The sequence below is a fragment of the Hyperolius riggenbachi genome, chromosome 2 (genome assembly GCF_040937935.1).
Source record: "Hyperolius riggenbachi isolate aHypRig1 chromosome 2, aHypRig1.pri, whole genome shotgun sequence".
Classification (NCBI taxonomy): domain Eukaryota; kingdom Metazoa; phylum Chordata; class Amphibia; order Anura; family Hyperoliidae; genus Hyperolius; species Hyperolius riggenbachi.
This window is the reverse complement of record NC_090647.1, coordinates 70,592,962-70,612,661: the sequence shown is the minus strand read 5'-3', so window position 1 is coordinate 70,612,661 and position 19,700 is coordinate 70,592,962. Positions and strand designations below refer to the sequence as shown.

Genomic DNA, 19,700 nt, shown 5'->3' with positions numbered 1-19,700 from the left:
TTCCTCCACTGCCACTTTGGGGGATCTCACACACGGGGTTCCCATTCAGAGGTAACCACACCTCTGAGGAATTGCCGTGTGGTGGATATTTCCACAACTTTGTGAATATTTACTGCTTTGTATATTTTCATGTTGTTCGTGTGTCCACTGCTTTACATCTACCCGCATTATTAGCAATTCCGCAGATTGCTATATAATCGGGTCTATCCTTGTATTATTGGCGATACTGCGGATCCCCAATAATCAAGGTTCGGGGTGTGACACTGGTCTGAGTAGATCATTTCAGGCACTTACCGTGTTAGTGAGCCTTCCGCTGATTTACCATCAGGAAGATACTTACTATTTCACTCTAACATATCTGCATTAGTGGTGATTCTGTATATCACCACTTAATCAGATATTTGTGCCTCTTGCTGACACCAATCGTTACAGAAACCCTGCAGGAAGCAGATCTTTATACTGAGGTCATCCAATGGGAGCAGACATGCAGATTCCCACACAGGTGAATGATAATCAGTCACAAGCTGACAGCAGGGAAAGACAGACAAAGCTATGCAACTTGCATGGAAATAGATCAGAACTGCCTGAGCTGCAGCACTACTACTTCCAGTAATAGCTGCTGCAGCAGCGATCATTACAGTACCCCCGCCTTTAAAAGCGGATTCCAGACGCTTTTCAAAACCGAAATTCCCAACAAAACAGTCTGACTGATAATTCATGATGACCGGGACAGCCCGGCAAGACCGAATTCCAGAATCAGTCCCCACAAGACTGGACCCATCAGAACCAGAACCTACAGAACCACGCCCATCAGTACCACAAGCCCCAGTGTGACACCCATTAGAACCATGATTTCCAGAAGAAAGCCCTCCGAAATTCCCTGAGCGATACCCACCGCCTTCCAGGAACCGTTCAGAAACGCCAAGCCTTTGCAATGCCCACCGGTACTGTCTTTACCAACACAAAACCCACTGTTGAACCAGTCCAAGGTACCAGGACAGGTTTTCTCAGAGACCTCCCAGAACACCTTGAAGCTCCAAAGAGATCCCCATATGTCAGAACGCCCCTTAGGCTCACATGGAGAACTATCAAGAACCCCTATGGAACCTAGGGCAATTCCCGAGTCAGGGCCACAAGGACAAACATCAATATCAGGGCTTTCAGGGACCAGAACCATCTCTGGGCATGCAGGCAGACTGGCAACATCAGAACGTGTTCCCACTAAGGAAGCATCAGAGCACGCTAACACCTTAGACACACTTGTGCATTCTGGCACACAAAGAACATCTGGGCACACCGGCACAAGAGAAACCTCTGGGCATGTCAAGGAACTGTGAGCCTCAGGGTCAGCCAAGACAGGACCAAAACCAGGACTGGCCAAAAAAAAATCATCATGACTAAACTTCGCAACCACTGGACTTTTACACGAGAATGCTGGATCAGACTTAGATGTCGCTGATTCCAGCAAAGTCAGTAACAAATCAGATTCAGGGGCACCAACAAAACAGGACTAATCTTCTGATGTATGCACTGAACCAGATAGGGACTCCACAACTACCTCTGGACTGGACAGAGACTCATTTAATACACTGGATTGGAGCTCATGAGGCGCTGCAGAACAAGTCAGTATTGCAGCAGCCCCCACTGGACTAGGCAAAACTGAGGAATTCCCTGGACAGGAAGGGGACTCTGGAACCTCTGCCACACCGGCCAGAGAACTAGAATCTTTCAGGATACAGGGCTGGGTTTCAGGAACACTCATCGGACCGGACTGAAATTCTGAGATTTCTATTATTTTGACCAGAGAATCAGAATTATCCATGTTACAGGGCAAGACTTCTGAAACATTCAGAGGACAGGGCTGGAGTTCCTCGGCTGTTACAACACTGGAGAGGGACTCAACAACATTGGTTAAATCAGACTGTGTACAGGGCAAGGTATCTGACACACTTGCTGACGAGGACAATATTTCAATGGCTTCTGCTTTGCTGGGCAGAAATTCATCAAGTTTTATTAGAGCAGACTGTAATTCCAAAACAGCTGCTAGACAAGTGAATATTACTGCAACACCAACTGAGGTAAGCAGTGCTTCAGCCTCCTCTGCTAGAGGGTTTAAAGTATCCAAAATACTGGGTGAAGCATAAGACTCTGCGACCACAGCTTCACTGGACAGGATCACTGAACAGTCCATATTGCAGGGCAAAACCATGGAAGCACCTGCTGGACAGCATAATGATTCTGTGACCTGAGTTTCATTGGAGAGATCTACTGCACAATTCATGGTACAGGGCAAATTTATTGGAAAATTTTCTGAACAAGGTAATAATTCTGCGATTTCAGGTTCACATAGCAGATGCTCTGAGCTATTCACGAAACTAGAGCGAGGTGTAGAAACAGGAAGATCAAGACACAATGTTTGCGCATCTGCTGGATCAGACAGGAGTTGAACTTTATTAACACAGGTAATTTCTGCAGAAGTGTTTGCAGAGACAGGCAAGATTTTTCTGGTGTCTGTTTCACTAAACAAAGAGTCATGAGTACTGGCTAGGCTGGACTCGGAAGTCAGCAGGACCTCTGGATTCTCTGCTGAGAAATTTGCGCAGGGCAAGGTTAAGAATGTATCAGTGGCTTCTGTTTTCCTGGGAAGTAACACTGAGTTATCCATGGTACAGGGTGGAATTGCAGGAACTTCAATTTCACACAAAAAGAGCTCCGAATCACCTGCTGAATCAGCCAAAGGTGCTGAAGCAGGCGGGTCAGAACGCCAAATTTGCGAATTCGGAGTCACAAAAAAATCATCCAAAATCAGTTCCCCCACATCAATCAATGGAGCCACAAAGTCATACTCACACACACCAGTTTTTATTAGGTTATAGGCAGACTTAATGCATGCATTCAATACCAATTCACTTTTTGCACTGTAAAATTGACAAAATGAACTTGAATCATTCTTTCATTCATTGACCAGAGCTTCCATCTCTCCTTTCTCAAATGGAGGATTCCAAGCATACTTAACAGGCAGATCATGGTTTGCAGATATGATTGTGGCAGGCACATGTATAGGGTTAATTAGCAGGTGATTGGCAGATTCCTTATTCTTAAGAATCTCCAATACCTGTAGCAAGTGTTGAACTGTAGTGTATGCAAACTTCCCTTGGTTCACAAATAAGTTGATTTGTTCAATACTCTGTAATATCTCATCATAATCATACTCAGATAATTCTTTTAAACAAAAATCTTTATTTTCCCTAGCCAGGGAGGAAAGTTCATTAGTAGTTTCATAAGTCCATTTAACTCCCCTGAAAGACAATTGCATTTCATTATCTGTTAATGGCAGAATCTCATTATAGGTCTCAGTCGCTAAAGATAACGATTCTGCAGATTGGACACGTTTCTTAGAACGTTTGCGTTTTGCCTTTGACCTTGCGGTTTTTGGTGATTTATTCAAAGCTGCAGGAAAATTATCAGTAACACTTTCTGCTTGCTGCTCATTCTTGCAAGCAATTGAAGGAGCAGCTGATTGGCCTGCTGCCAGGAGTTCATTAAGAGGAAAAGGCAATGGATCTATGCGCAACCAGTTATGGATCACAAACGCTAGAAATTCCAGTGGTCTCTCTTTCAAATCGGAATGATTGAGAACATCAAATGCCCACTGGAATAATTCCCCTTTAAACAAAATATAACTTAGTTGGAGTGCCCAGGTTGAAACAGGAGTCGCTTGGAGATCAGGATTGGTCAGGAACCTGGCACATTCAGAGAAAAACTCATTTTCTGTTTCAGAGCTAAGTTCTTCAAATTTCTTAAAGGAACAGGAACCATAATTAACAGTGTCATACTTTCTGGGAATCCCCCCCACAATGGGGATTGGTAATGGGGTTTTCATAATGTAAGGCTTGGTGGTGTATTCTCCACAGTCAGCATGCAACGCATGAGCTGGCGTGGAGGAGGTACACACACTAGCACCAGGAAACAGGCTATCCCTAGTATAGTGGAGGGGAGGACTGACTCCAATAGGAGATTGTGGCGCACAGAGCCGGTGCAGATCTGACAGCCACAAACAATGCTTTCGTTATAACGTCTCAGCGCAAAGTAGCGCTGAGCGCACAAACCAGAACTGAGGAGATCAGGACAGGTAGACAGAATGAACGCTTGCTAGCTAGCGGCTACTTAGCGACAGCAAGCGTCCAAAACCAGACAGACTGGAATGAGGCAGCCAATGCGATGCGGCGATGGCGTGCCTCACAAAGACAGGACAGGATAGTGAGGAAATAACAGGATTAAGATAGATGAACGTAACACAGATAAATATACAATAAGTATGTTTTCCTAGCGTATTACAATTACAGCTATCAATGAAACTATTTGTAACTTCTGACTAACATATGTATATATCGGCAATGAACCGATATATGACATAAGCAAGAACGCTGACTAGGACTGGAGTAATACAGGGGACAGGACTCAGAAGGATTCGCTATCTCTTCGCAGAGATGAACGCAATCCACAACCGGTAACAGAACAGGATTCAGAAGGATTCGTTATCTCTTCGCAGAGATGAACGCAATCCACAAACAGTAACAGAACAGGATTCAGAAGGATTCGTTATCTCTTCGCAGAGATGAACGCAATCCACAAACAGAACCAGGAGCAGGGTAACTACCTCAGCACGGGTGGTCACGGTACGCGCAACCTACCAAAACGTGCTGGAAAGCTGACTAACTGCACACAGGATATAAACAGTTCGTGTACGTATACATCAGCGACACTGATGTATTAACGTAACACAAATACAAGGAAAATAATAAACGTGCTGGTATGCATATATATTGGCAATGAACCAATATATGATGCAAAGACCAGCAAAGTATCTTTATAACAAGAAACACGATCGGGGGCTAAAGCGACAGCAAGGCAGGCTTAAGCTGAAGCTATGAAAACCCAAGGAAACCCTGCAGGAAGCAGATCTTTATACTGAGGTCATCCAATGGGAGCAGACATGCAGATTCCCACACAGGTGAATGATAATCAGTCACAAGCTGACAGCAGGGAAAGACAGACAAAGCTATGCAACTTGCATGGAAATAGATCAGAACTGCCTGAGCTGCAGCACTACTACTTCCAGTAATAGCTGCTGCAGCAGCGATCATTACACATGGCAGATATCCAAGGCGCAAACCACTTTTAAGCAAAAAGAACATTAAGGCTCGTCTCAATTTTGCTAAAAAACATGTCAACGATTGCCAAGACTTTTGGGAAAATACCTTGTGGACCGAGGAGACAAAAGTTGAACTTTTTGGATGGTGCGTGTCCCGTTACAGAAGTAACACAGCATTTCAGCAAAACAACATCATACCAACAGTAAAATATGGTGGTGGTAGTGTGATGGTCTAGGGTTGTTTTGCTGCTTCAGGACCTGGAAGGCTTGCTGTGATAGATGGAACCATGAATTCTACTGTCTACCAAAAAATCCTGAAGGAGAATGTCCGGCCATCTGTTTGTCAACTCAAGTTGAAGCGATCTTGGGTGCTGCAGCAGGACAATGACCTAAAACACACCAGCAAATCCACCTCTGAATGGCTGAAGAAAAACAAAATGAAGACTTTGGAGTGGCCTAGTCAAAGTCCTGACCTGAATCCTGTTGAGATGTTGTGGCATGACCTTAAAAAGGCGGTTCATGCTAGAAAACCCTCAAATAAAGCTGAATTATAACAATTCTGCAAAGATGAGTGGGCCAAAATTCCTCCAGAACGCTGTAAAAGACTCATTGCAAGTTATCGCAAACGCTTGATTGCAGTTATTGCTGCTAAGGGTGGCCCAATCAGTTATTAGGTTCAGGGGGGCAATTTCTTTTTCACACAGGGCCATGTAGGTTTTGAGTTTTTTTTCTCACTAAATAATAAAAACTATGATTTAAAACTGCATTTTGTGTTCAATTATGTTATCTTTGACTAATAGTTAATGGTTTTTGATGAGCAGAAACATTTATGTGTGACAAACATGCAAAAGTATAAGAAATCTGGAAGGGGGCAAATAGTTTTTCACACCACTGTAGTTACCTTTAGGGGCTTAACTTTTTAAATAGGTATGCCATGAGGGTATATTACTGTATTTTTTTTGCAAGTAAGGGCTTGCAATTAGTGACAGACAAAACGTACTAAGGACATTGCCATACATTGTACTAGGGACATAATTTGTAATAACCGGACAAATGGGCAAATAAAATGTGTGGCTTTTGTCCACAGTAGCATGTTTTATATTAAAACTATAATGGCCGAAAAACTAAGAAATAATGATTTTTTTTCAATTTCTTTTCTTATTATTCCCGTTTAAATGCATTTAGAGTAAAATAATTCTTAGCAAAATGTTCCACCCAAAGAAAGCCTAATTAGTGGTGAAAAAAACCAAGATACAGATCATTTCTTTGTGACAAATAGTAATAAAGTTATTGGTGATTGAAAGGGAGGAGAACTGAAATGTGAAAATTGCTCTGGTTCATGAGGAGAAAACCCCCTTAGTGGTGAACTAGATAGGGAGATGAATATGAAGGGAAGAGAGAAAGAAGGATGTACGTCAATATGAGAGACTGTCAAGACAAGCTGCAATGGTACTGAAACATGACCTGCACTGTATGTAAGCATTCAGAGAAAGTCCTCACAGTATGCTCTCTATCTGAGACCTGGTGCTTCATGCATACTTTACAGTATATTCAATTTAACAGGGCAGTAAAACCAGGTTAAGCATATTAGTAAAGAATGCATCACAATAAATATGGGGCTGTCATGAAGTATATGAACACAGAGAGAAGCTCTGTGGGAAGTCTGTGAGCTGTCATACTTTCTTGCACGTCGCTGGAGCCACCTGATGTATCATGTCTGAGATCTGTCCAGCGGGGAAGGCGGCTCAGGCTTCACCGCGTATATACACTCTGCTATTTATTGATGCTAAAAGGGAAGCTCTGAAGCAGTGACTGTAATGGCTGCTCCCTCCCCCCCTTCTGTCTGGATATTGTGGTGGGTGTGGCTGTGGGGACCAATCAGAACTCCCTTTGTGTTGCATGCAGACAATTCCAGGTATGAAAGTATCAATCACAGTTCTATATAAAAAGTCTGTCACTGTTTTTTCCACTAATATTAATTACGCATAGCGGATGCGGAGCCCTAAGCCAAAAGACGTACATCTAAAAAAGGTGGACGCAAATCTGGGCACCGGATAATGCTGACAGTAAAATAGTGTTACTGATATTCTAATATTGAATGACTTAACCCATTTCTCCCACTAACAACCCCCCTCACCTACGCCTAACACTGACTAACCCCTTCACCTACCTCTAATATTAAAGCCCCCACCTACGCCCATCACTAATCCCCCCCCCCTCACGCCTAACACTAAACCCCCTTTCCAACGCCTAACACTAACCCCCCCACCTACGCCTAAAATTAACCCCACTACCTACAGCCGATGTGAGGTGCGGCTATATAATAACCAAACCCCGGGCGCCCTGTCACTTATGACTGTCGATATCTGGAGTTTGGCTAGAGGGGCCCCATAGCAAAATCTTGATTGGGGCCCTCCACAAAAATTGATAAGGCTCCTTTGTGTCTCCCACACACACCAATTTTAGGTAGGCAGAGGTGCCCCCCAGAATTAGGCAACCCCCAGTATAAGTAGCCAGAGGTACCCCCAGTATTATGTAGCACCCCAGTATAGGTAGCCAGAGGTACCCCCAGTATTATGTAGCACTCCAATATAGGTAGCCAGAGGTACCCCCAGTATTATGTAGCACCCCACTATAGGTAGCCAGAGGTACCCTAGTGTTATGTAGCACCCCAGTATAGGTAGACAGGGGTACCTCAAGTATTATTTAGCACCCAGTATAGGTAGCCAGAAGTACCCCTAGTATTATGTAGCACCCCAGTATAGGTAGCCAGAGGAACCCCCAGTATTATTTAGCACCCCAGTATAGGTAGCCAGAAGTACCCCCAGTATTATGTAGCACCCCAGTATAGGTAGCCAGGGGTACCCCCAGTATTATATAACACTCCAATATAGGTAACCAGAGGTACCCCCAGTATTATGTAGCACTCCAGTATAGGTAGCCAGAGGTACCCCCAGTATTATGTAGCCCCCCCCCCCCAGTATAGTTAGCCAGAAGTGATCCCCACTAAAGGCAGCCAAAGGTAATTCCAGTATTAGGTAGCTCCCCGGTATGGATAGCCAGAGAAGCCCCTAGTATTAGGTAGCCACCAGTATAGATAACTTCTCTCCTTTGCTCTGCTTGCATAACTCTACACCTCAGCAGTCCACTGAAGACCCAAATATCTTTGCCAGCCATTGCCATTGGGCCCCGTTTGTTGTGTGTCACTTTCTGACTCCCTTCGCTAATATCAGGGGTTTGGCTACTTGATAGCTAAACCCCTGGGGCCACTAAAAGGACAACTGACCTGAGAGAGATATGGAGAGAGATATGGAGGCTGCCATATTTATTTCCAATACCAGTTGCCCAGCTGCTCGTGCCTGTGAACCGGCGGTGTATGGGAGTGTGTACAAGCCGCCAGGTCACTACGGGCACCAGGCAATGGCGACAGCACAGAGGAAGGAGTGTGCCGAAATCTACTCTGCTCAAAAGCCTCTGAGTTCTGTTTGTGATGTTTACATTTGTCTCCTATCATTGTTGAACTAGTTAGGCATAATTTTGTCACCTGAGTTAGGTAAAAAATACCTAATTCTCGCCATACAAACATTGATCTTGATCACCCAAATAGGCCCCACCAGCCAGCCATCATGCCCCTTTTGTGCTCCCCGAAATATTTGGAGCTGGAGCCGCCACTGTTCACTGGGTCACTTCGGCACTGGGCGATGATGACAGCATAGAGGAAGGAGCACACCGAGTGGATTAGCTGTGCCAATACTCTACATAGGGCCCCGGGGAGAGCAGCACTAGCAGGGAGAACACCTGGGTGAGCGGCAGTAATTGATATTTAACAGCTTTCATGTTTAAAGGGACTCCAAGGAGTAACAAAAAACAAAATTGGAACTTACCTGGGGCTTTCTCCAGCCCACCGTAGGACGGGAGTTCACCCCGGCGTCCTCCTGGCTCCTCTCTGGGTCCCTCCGCAGAAATCACGACCGGCGACACGGGGCCCAAGTGTCCGGCTGACACTTCCTGAATGGCCATGCTCATCATCATCACGCCGCCTGCTACGCGTCATCACGGCGGCCGACATGACAGTACTGCTCATGCGCAGTTTAGAGTTAGAAAACCGTGCATGCGCAGTACTGTCATGCCGGCCCCCATGATGACACATAGCGGCCGGCGTGATGACGACAAGCGAGGCCGTTCAGGAAGTGTCAGCCCGACACTCGGCCCCGGTGTCGCTGGTCATGATTTCTGCGGAGGGACCCAGAGAGGAGCCAGGAGGATGCCGGGGGACCTCCCGACCTAAGGTGGGCTGGAGAAAGCCCCAGGTAAGTTCCGATTCCTCAGAGTCCCTTTCAATCTATTAAAAATCAATGTGAAGTCTACAGTGGTCTTCTCCCAGGGGATCAGTCAGATGGGTGGACTTTGAACAAGAAATGATCTCCCCTTTTCCAATCAGTACCCTTATTTAGACTCCTAAGCCTTGCCTCGGTTCTGACACTCTCCCGCTTCCCATTCATGAATCCCTCTTATTGAAAAAGACCCTTGTTAAAATGCTAGATCAGTTAGGTCGGCACCCTAGCTTAGAGTCATTATTTTACAACGCGGCTTTCCCCCCGGGAGTCTGCGGGTTAGCTTGGAATAATTGTAAATCTAGAGGAATAAACTACATAGGTGACTTACTGAGAGATGGCCTCCCCTTGTCTTGGCTACAACTACAGGAAAAATTTAATTTACCAGACTCAGAAGCTTTTAGGTACCTACAGATTGGCCACTTCTTACAATCACGGCGCTCACATGGCCTGCCTTTAATTACTTCTAGCCTAGAAAAGATGGCTTTGTCCTACCCACTTCCCGATGGGCTTATTTCCCTTCTATATCAGGAACTCTAGTACTCTAAACATGACACATTTTCCAAAGCCATGTTGAAATGGCAAGATAGATTGAACGCTACTGCAAAGCAATGGGAGGCTATCTTTTCAGGTATGTCAACCTCATCAAGAAATACACTAAGGAGTGCAATTATACGATTTTTTATGACTGGTACAGGACTCCTGCACAATTGTCCAAGTGGAGGTTACTCTCATCTGACTCATGCTTCCGAGGATGTACATCCACAGCTGATCAAGTCCACTGCTGGTGGACATGCCCTCTAGTAGTAGATTTTTGGGAAATGTGTTATTCCCTCACATCAGAAGTGCTTGCTAGGACCCGTGGACTGCACTGTTCCACAAGCCTCATCCTCAACTTTAGAAACCCCAAAACAGACTTTTGGGACAAATTTGCAATGATGCAAAAGCTCTGCTTGCTAAGACCTGGAAGTCTCTCCCTCCTTCTAGGAGCGAACTGATAAACAGAATACAATACATATATGCCTTAGAGAAAATTACTTCAACAATTTGAGAGACTACTCCCCAGTTTGACTTGATATGGGACCCTTGGACCACTTGGGGAGCTGCGAATATTTCCCAATAATTCTCATTTTCTATTATATAGATCTGCATTTAGGTTATTATATGTGTACTGTATTTGGCATTAATTCTGCTGTTGTCATTTTCTGGTTAATGTTTTCCAGGCGTGATTTTTGTTGTTATACACTTGATGTTGCTTTATGTACAAAGTTTGTTCTCTTTCTTTTTTGTGTTCTCTTTGAAAAATGAAAAATATAATAAAAACGATAATTGAAAAAAATCGATGTGAAGTGTGTAGCAATGATAGATCGCTCTCTGATCAGATGTCGGCATATTGGGTACGTCAGAAGGAAGTCTTTAGAGGCTTTAGAGTAGGAACTTAAAGAGGAACTGTAGTGAAAATGACATAATGAATCCAAATGCTTATTTTTTTTTTACAATTTTCATTTATAGATTATTTAGTCATTGTTTGCCCATTGTAAAATCTTTCCTCTCCCTGATTTACATTCTGAAATGTATCACTGGTGGTGACATCTTTAGTCCTGCCCTGTGATCTGTACGGAATGTTCGTTTACTGAGAGTTATATGCACAAAGGGAGGTACTGCTTGCTTGGCAGTCAGAAAAAAATAATTTCCCACAATGCAATGAGGTTCACAGACAGCAAACTGTCAGGACCATGGTCATGACATCACACTGTGGGAGGCCACACAGACTCCCCTGATGATCTATTAGAGGAAAAGTGAAGATTTCCCATTGAAAATGGGTTATCAGCTACTGATTGGGATAAAGTTCAACACTGGGTTAAAGTTCCTCTTTAAATTTTAAATTTGAGGGTTTAAAGTGATCTGAAAGTCAGCATTTTTACTTTGCTATAAAAGATTCCTCACAGCTTGAAAGCTACTATCCCAGAAAAAAATTCTAGCAGAACATCACTGAAATGATTAAGCAAAGCACTTTCTCCTGCTAGTCAGCTTCAAATCCGCATCCAAACTGGAGATAACAGTATATTTTTTACTTGTTAAACACAAATGTATGAACACTGGAATGTAAACAAATACCCTCTGAGAAACTGTCTCTGCTTCAGGCTCACACAGTGTTCAGAATAGCTCATTAGAAGATTTTAATAAATAATAAAAAGCAGTTATAATAGAAAAATAATAAAATGCAATGCCAGCTTTCAGGGTAAGAAAAACTACACTTTGGAAACTTGTAATTTGTAAACAGACAATATTACGTGTGCACAAAAGCATATATGATAACTGTATGAGTAATACAAAGTAAGAAAACACATTTTTATTGAATGTTATGTCAGAGTTTCAGACCATTTTAATAGGTGGCACACGGTACATTTTAGCTAACAGTCTATGGTATTTGCATACAATCACATAAGACAAATGATATGTGTTGGAGAAGGTCACTTGTCATCTGATAATACAGACACATATGGCAATACATTATCCTACAACAAAGCAGAATAGAGCTTTGCTAAGTGCCCGGCTGGTAGAGGCATGCAGTTAGGGGTGGCATGTAAAGCCTTCCTGTTTTTAGAAATCTGTAACTTAGAAGAGACCAGATTTAAACATAACCATGTGCATATTTCATTATTCAGAAAACGTGTCGCTCTCATGACCGTGTTTTAAGCTTAGCAACTTGGAGTATTTGGGAATTAGGCCATGACTATAAGAGGGACATTAGACTGTTAGCTCTTTTGAGGGATAGATAGGGATAGAAATTATTCAGGGTACTCTGTTAGCACTGTGGAAAATGTTAACACCATGTGGAGCCATGCATAGGCGTGTATACACACTCCACTTCCTGCTAATCAGGAAGTAGTGCGTGTATAAGCGGCTTTGCAGAGGAGACTAGCGGCAAGGGAGCGCCATTTGGAATGGGCAGGGAAGTGAGTTCCTCTTACCAGTCTTCCCTGCGCTTACTCTGCAGTGGAGGGGGGAGCAAAGAGGGCGGCCCCGGGGAGAGGAAGGGAGGGAGAAACCGTAAGTCCCAGTGAGGCCGCGGCTCCCCCTCCATCACCTATGGGGGGCACCAACCTATCTAACATATACTGGGGGCTCTTATCTATCTAACCTTTACTGCGGGCACCTAGCTATCTAACCTATACTGGGGTCTCCTACCTATCTAACCTATACTGCGGGCACCTACCTATCTAACCTATACTGCGGGCTCCTATCTATCTAACCTATACTGCGGGCACCTACCTATCTAATTTATACTGGGGGCTCCTACCTATCTAACCTATACTGGGGGAACCTACCTATCTAACCTAAACTGGGCCATAATAGGTACCCCAGTATAGGTTAGATAGGTAGCTGCCCTCCAGTATAGGTTAGATTAGGTAGGGGCCCCCCATTATAGGTTAGATAGGTAGCTGCCCCCCCCAGTATAGGTTAGATTAGGTAGCTGCCCCCCAGTATAGGTTAGATTAGGTAGCTGCCCCCCAGTAAAGGTTAGATAGGTAGCTGCCCCAGTATAGGTTAGATTACAAGACACAAGACAAATAACATTTATATCGCGCTTTTCTCCTAGCGGACTCAAAGCGCCAATTAGGTAGGTAGGTAGGTGCCCCCCCAGTAAAGGTTAGATTAGGTAGCTGCCCCCCAGTATAGGTTAGATTGGTAGCTGCCCCCCAGTATAGGTTAGATTGGTAGCTGCCCCCCAGTATAGGTTAGATAGGTAGCTGCCCCCCAGTATAGGTTAGATTAGGTAGGTGCCCCCCAGTATAGGTTAGATAGGTAGCTGCCCCCCAATATAGGTTAGATTAGCTATCTGCCCCCCATTATAGGTTAGATAGGTAGCTGCCCCCCAGTATAGGTTAGATTAGGTAGGTGCCCCCCAGTATAGGTTAGATTATGTAGGTGCCCCCCAGTATAGGTTAGATTATGTAGGTGCCCCCCAGTATAGGTTAGATAGGTAGCTACCCCAGAGTATAGGTTAGATTAGGTAGCTGCCCCCCCCCAGTATAGGTTAGATTAGGTAGCTGCCCCCCAGTATAGGTTAGATTAGGTAGCTGCCCCCCAGTAAAGGTTAGATTAGGTAGCTGCCCCCCAGTATAGGTTAGATTGGTAGCTGCCCCCCAGTATAGGTTAGATAGGTAGCTGCCCCCAGTATAGGTTAGATTAGGTAGGTGCCCCCCAGTATAGGTTAGATAGGTAGCTGCCCCCAGTATAGGTTAGATAGGTAGCTGCCCCCCAGTATAGGTTAGATTAGGTAGCTGCCCCCCAGTATAGGTTAGATTCGGTAGCTGCCCTCCAGCATAGGTTAGATTAGGTAGCTGCCCCCAGTATAGGTTAGGTAGGTGGTTAGGTAGGTATGTAGGTAGGTTCCCCCCCCCCATATTGGAGGGGGGTGCCGCAGCCGCGGGGAGGGCAGCCCGACCTCTCCCTCCCTTCCTCTCCCCAGGCCGCCCTCCGTGCTCTCCCCTCAGATGCAGAGTGATTGCAGCAGGGAAGCGCTGTAAATAGCTACTCACCTCCCTGGTTCCAATCGCCGATCACTCACTTGCCGCTGGTCTCTTGCTCTGCATAGGTGCGTATGCACACGCTGCTTCCTGTTTAACAGGAAGCAGCGTTGTGTATACCCGGCTATGCAGAGAGGAGACCAGCGACTAGTGAGTGATCGGCGATTGGAACCAGGGAGGTAAGTAGCTATTTACAGCGCTTCCCTGCTGCAATCACTCTGCATCTGAGGGGGGAGCACGGAGTGCGGCCCGGGAAGAGGAAGGGAGGGAGAGGTTGGGCTGCCCTCCCCGCAGCTGCGGCTCCCCCTCCATTACAGCGCCCCCTCCCAATAGCGCTCAGGACGGCCGCACGGCTGCACGGCCCCTAGAAACGGGCCGGACTCGTCTACAGTATATTAGGGTACACATTTACACTAGTGCTTGGGGCATTTTATGTATTCACCCAGTTCTCTCTCTCTGCTTAAAAATCATCCTTCATTCCTCACACAGATCAAAAATATACTTTACTGTGTCACAGCATACATTAGAGTCTGGGGAGGAGGCTGATCTGAGGATGTAACAAGTAACTAGATGAGCTGTAATATTGCTGAAATATAAAAAGCAGGGAGATGTGTATACACTATTCCTGACTGACTGGCTTGCTTGTGATGTTACATTCCAGGCTGCACCTACTTCATAGGCTGCTATGAGAGGGAGAGACTCTGTTTACAAAGGCATTATCAGGATCTTTATCAGGCAGAGAAAGGAAAACAAGGAACACACATTGCTGGAATCTTAAACCCCTTACCACCCTTTGAATAAGACTCAGCAAGGTGTTTATTAACCACCCTGGCGTTCTATTAAGATCGCCAGGGCGGCTGCATGAGGGTTTTTTTAAATAAAAAAAAAACTATTTCATGCAGCCAACTGAAAGTTGGCTGCATGAAAGCCCACTAGATGGCGCTCCGGAGGCGTTCTTCTGATCGCCTCCGGCGGCCAAAAGTAACACGGAAGGCCGCAATGAGCAGCCTTCCGTGTTTGGCTTCTCCTGTCGCCATGGCGACGAGCGGAGTGACGTCATGGACGTCAGCCGACGTCCTGACGTCAGCCGCCTCCGATCCAGCCCTTAGCGCTGGCCGGAACTATTTGTTCCGGCTGCGCAGGGCTCAGGCGGCTGGGGGGACCCTCTTTCGCCGCTGCTCGCGGCAGATCGCCGCAGAGCGGCGGCGATCGGGCAGCACACGCGGCTGGCAAAATGCCGGCTGCGTGTGCTGCTCTTTATTTCATCAAAATTGGCCCAGCAGGGCCTGAGCAGCACCCTCTGGCGGTAATGGACGAGCTGAGCTCGTCCATACCGCTAAGGTGGTTAAACTATACACTGAGGAGTTAATAGCAACCCCCCTGTGCAGAAACATGTTCTAGCCCTATAAGAGCCTGTCACTTTTGCATCTAAAACTGACAGAGGATTTTACAGCAGAGCTGTGTGATGAAAGATATTGCTCCTAGTACTTGTGGTAATGTGTGCCCTAACATACAGCATTAAAAATGCTTTAATTATTGGTATTCCTTTAACTTTTCTGCTGAGTTTTCTCACGGGAGATGTTTCACATTCTGATAAAGCATCTTTTAAGCCCCAGCAAACAAAGGAAATACACAGAATACATGTAATATTAATTTTCTACCTACTTTTTAATACTTTTCAGTTGTTAGGTGCTGAAAAGTTATTTTTTTTTTTAGGTAACATGAAAAATTATCTTCTGGGAGAAAAGTTAATTGCATGGGGGCCATAGTGTACACAAGTCCTTAATGAACTGATGACAGATTTGTGTAACAAGTCATATGTGTTCAATTTTGATATATAAAAAAATGTGTCTGAAATAGTGCATTAAAGAGCTATAATAAGACCATCATTATTAAAGCATGTCACTAACTCTAAACTTGTATCTGCAGGAAACAATGCTGGCACCTTCTTACATATCATATGTCCGGGATGTCAAAGCAGGATGATCAACTCCTCTTATTGGCCTTGAACTGGCACCTGTTGCAGAACATCATGGGTAGGCGTTTTAACGAGGATCTGTAAAAATAAAAACATCCCCTGGGGGGTACTTACCTCGGGAGGGAGAGGCCTCTGGTTTCCCCGTCCTCCTGGTCTGTCCCTCGGTTGCAGCGCTGGCAGCCCCTGATCGACAAACATTTAAGTATTTACCTTCCCCGGCTCCAGCGCAGGCGCAGTAGCAGCTTTCTGTTCAGGCTCAGGCGGAAATAGCCGAGCCGATTGGATTTTGCATTGATTTCTGCTGATCATGTGATAGATGCAACTCGGCATCCTTTTTTCCACAATTTTGTATTTTTAGGACTGGATTGCCTGCGATACACTAGATATGATTGTTGACATTATATACAATTATATACTTTTTTATATATATTTTTCTTGTATTTGACAAAGTTCACACTGTCTATTGGACTTTTTGTGACTATGTAGCCTACCCCCTCATAGGCAGGGCCGGATTTGTACTTTTTACCGCCCAAGGCCAACTGTACTGTCTGTATGGTTGTTTTCTCTGTGTGCCCCAATGAGAATTTTACTTACTCCTCCTCCTCCTGTCCCCCCCCCCCCCCCATTCCCTTTAGATTGTAAGCTCGCAAGGGCAGGGCTCTTTCCCCCTTTTGTGTCTTGGTAACCATTATACATTTTATTCATCATGTTAATTTTATCACTGTCATTACCAATTCTATAATTTGTATTTTGTATCATTCTTAGTATTTTGTCACTAATTATGTATCTTGTATATTGGTGTACACCATTGTCTGTATTATTATGTACCCCATGTTTGTTTCTTACTTTGTACAGCGCCACGGAATATGTTGGCGCTTTATAAATCAATAATAATAATAATAATAATAATAATTACTTTCCATCATTGGATGTTACAGACAATAAGTATTTTAGTAATACGCGTATAGAATATAAGTTGTGTTTTCCTTAAGAACTTTATGTTATGCTTGCCATCTTGTTAATGATGTACCCATTGTGTCACCATGAGAATTAGGCTGATGTGTACCTGCAGGGATAGAGCTTACAGGTCTTGCAGGGACGACACAAGTACAGGACACAGAGTACGAAGGGTTAAAGCTGTCCTTGTAGATAGGGATGGCTGCACAGAACAGCTTTACTGCCCCTCACTGAGCCGCCCCTAAATTTCTGGTGCCCTAGGCCATGGCATATGTGGCCTTGCCAGAAATCCGGCCCTGCTCATAGGCAAACACAGGGGGCGAATACAGCTGCCCAGAATCCCCTCTCAGACCAGGGCCGTTGCAGTGTCTGGGGACAGGCACAGTAGAACAGCAGTGTGTGTACAGAGCATGGAGCAGCAGTGTGTGTATAGAGCATGGAGCATAGAGATGTGGCGAACGGTTCCCGAACCGTTCGCCGGCGAACATCTCTAAATTCATGGGCCTCTTACTACTTCCGGGTCGCAATGACCCGGAGTAGTACGCCTGCGCTGCCCGGCGGAGCGCGTCCTAGATCGCGCTCCCGTTGCCGGGCACTCTCTGCGCATGTGCGTGACGTCATGAGTGACGTCACGCTCATGCGCAGAGAGCGCCCGGCAACAGGAGCGCGATCTAGGACGCGCTCCGCCGGGCAGCGCAGGCGTACTACTCCGGGTCATTGCGACCCGGAAGTAGTAAGAGGCCCAGAGAGGTTCGCCAGGCGAACTGTTCGGCCCAACTCTAATGGAGCAGCAGCATGTGTACAGAGCATGGAGCAGCAGTCTGTGTATAGAGCATGGAGCAGCAGTGTGTGTACAGAGCATGGAGCAGCAGTGTGTGTACAGAGCATGGAGCAGCAGCATGTGTACAGAGCCTGGAGCAGCAGTGTGTGTATAGAGCATGGAGCAGCAGCATGTGTACAGAGCATGGAGCAGCAGTCTGTGTATAGAGCATGGAGCAGCAGTGTGTGTACAGAGCATGGAGCAGCAGTGTGTGTACAGAGCATGGAGCAGCAGCATGTGTACAGAGCATGGAGCAGCAGCATGTGTACAGAGCATGGAGCAGCAGCATGTGTACAGAGCATGGAGCAGCAGCATGTGTACAGAGCATGGAGCAGCAGTGTGTGTACAGAGCATGGAGCAGCAGTGTGTATACAGAGCACAGGGCAGCAGTGTGTGTACAGAGCATGGGGCAGCAGTGTGTGTACAGAGCATGGGGCAGCAGCGTGTGTACAGAGCATGGAGCAGCAGTGTAAGTATAGAGCATGGGGCAGCAGTGTAAGTATAGAGCATGGGGCAGCAGCATGTGTACAGAGCATGGAGCAGCAGCATGTGTATAGAGCATGGAGCAGCAGTGTGTGTACAGAGCATGGAGCAGCAGTGTGTGTACAGAGCATGGAGCAGCAGTGTGTGTACAGAGCATGGAGCAGCAGTGTGTGTACAGAGCATGGAGCAGCAGTGTGTATACAGAGCATGGGGCAGCAGTGTATGTACAGAGCATGGGACAGCAGTGTGTGTACAGAGCATGGGGCAGCAGTGTGTGTACAGAGCATGGGGCAGCAGTGTGTGTACAGAGCATGGAGCAGCAGCGTGTGTACAGAGCATGGAGCAGCAGCGTGTGTACAGAGCATGGAGCAGCAGCGTGTGTACAGAGCATGGGGCAGCAGTGTGTGTACAGAGCATGGGGCAGCAGTGTATGTACAGAGCACGGGGCAGCAGTGTGTGTACAGAGCATGGGGCAGCAGTGTGTGTACAGAGCATGGGGCAGCAGTGTGTGTACAGAGCATGGAGCAGCAGCGTGTGTACAGAGCATGGAGCAGCAGCGTGTGTACAGAGCATGGAGCAGCAGTGTAAGTATGGAGCATGGGGCAGCAGCATGTGTACAGAGCATGGAGAAGCAGCATGTGTACAGAGCATGGAGCAGCAGTGTGTGTACAGAGCATGGAGCAGCAGTGTGTGTACAGAGCATGGAGCAGCAGTGTGTATACAGAGCATGGGGCAGCAGTGTGTGTACAGAGCATGGGGCAGCAGTGTGTGTACAGAGCATGGGGCAGCAGTGTGTGTACAGAGCATGGGGCAGCAGTGTGTGTACAGAGCATGGAGCAGCTCTGGGGAACTTAACAGAGCCAAGTATGAGCACAACCCTGTGCCCTGCTGTGTGAATGCTTCACTTTCCCCTTCATTAGCAATGTTGGCTGTCAGTGGCGTAGCGAAGGAGCTGTGGGCCCCGATGCATGTTTTACATTACCCCCCCCCAGGACTCTATACAGAACAATTGAGACGGCGCACCAAAACCTACCAAAGACCAACTGGTATTGAATGTTATGGTGTCGCCATGGTTCGGCAGGCACCACTGTTAATGTACTGTATGAACAAAAAGTTTTATAAAAATATACTTTAAAAAAAAACCTGCCAAAGACAACCACAGTGTCAGAGGTGCAAGAAGGGGGTGGGTAACAGTTTGTTATTGATCACTACTATTCAAAGTATCTATAGAAGTGATTATTACCAGCACAGGACCAATAGAGAGCTAAAACTGCAGCTGAGGGAGGGCCCCTCTGGCCCAAGGGCCCTGATGCAGTCGCCACCTCTGCATCCCCTATTGCTACGCCCCATCGGCTGTCCTCATTATTATCTGTATCCAAACTGCTCCTGATCTATCCCGTTGTCAATCGGGAGTAGTTCGGGCATTCAGGAAATAATA

At 46.0% G+C, this 19,700-nt stretch overlaps 1 long non-coding RNA gene across 1 annotated transcript in view; it reads right to left on the bottom strand.

The window, feature by feature from the left end:
* LOC137543898 (uncharacterized) overlaps positions 1–19,700 on the bottom strand; it is a 66,472-nt gene that overhangs the window by 36,840 nt on the left and 9,932 nt on the right. The window lies entirely within an intron of this gene.